Source organism: Urocitellus parryii, chromosome 3 (assembly GCF_045843805.1).
Source record: "Urocitellus parryii isolate mUroPar1 chromosome 3, mUroPar1.hap1, whole genome shotgun sequence".
Lineage (NCBI taxonomy): Eukaryota > Metazoa > Chordata > Mammalia > Rodentia > Sciuridae > Urocitellus > Urocitellus parryii.
The window spans coordinates 161180172-161180923 of record NC_135533.1 but is presented as its reverse complement, the minus strand read 5'-3'; the positions used below and the strand labels follow the sequence as shown (position 1 = coordinate 161180923).

Below are 752 nucleotides of genomic sequence, written 5' to 3'. Positions count from 1 at the left end.
TTTTTTTCTTAATATATATATATATATATATATATATATATATATATAGAGAGAGAGAGAGAGAGAGAGAGAGAGAGAGAGACAGAGAGAGAGAGAACGGAGGCAGGAGGATCACAAGTTCAAAGCCAGCCTCAGCAACTTAGTGAGGCCCTGTATCAAAATAAAAAAATAAAAATATCTGGGGATGTGTCTAAGTGGTTAAGTGTCCTTGGTTTAATCCCTGGTTTTATATATATATATATATAATTCATATTATATATATGTATATATGAATGATACTAATCCTTGGTGGGTTTATATACATTGCAAATATTTCCCTTAGTGATTTTTTGAACCTTATTTTTGGTGTTCTTGGATGAATTTTAATGTAGTCAATTTGATCAATCATTTTCTATGTAGTAAGTTAATTTTGTTCATTGTTTAGGGAATCTTTCCTTACCCTGGAGTCATCCAGATATCTTCATGCTGAGGCTGGGGATATAGCTCAGTTGGTAGAGTACTTGCCTCACATGCACAAGGCCCTGGGTTCAATCCCCAGTACCACCAAAAAAAAAAAAAAAAATTTTTGGTCAACAGATTATATTGTCAGTTTTATAGTATTACCTACACAGGTCTAAAATCTACCTGGTGCCAGGTGCAGTGGTGGTAATCCCAGTGACTTGGGAGGCTGAGGCAGCAGGATCACAAGTTCAAAGCCAGCCTCAGCAACTTAGCAAGGCCCTGTCTCAAAATAAAAAATAAAAATAGCTGTG

The 752-nt window shown here is 35.5% G+C and overlaps 1 non-coding gene across 1 annotated transcript; it reads left to right on the top strand.

Annotated features, from left to right (window-relative positions):
- Nucleotides 1–473: 473 nt before the first annotated feature.
- Trnav-cac (transfer RNA valine (anticodon CAC)) lies at nucleotides 474–546 on the top strand. Its single transcript has one exon. It is a non-coding gene; the product is annotated as a tRNA-Val (tRNA).
- Nucleotides 547–752: the final 206 nt, after the last annotated feature.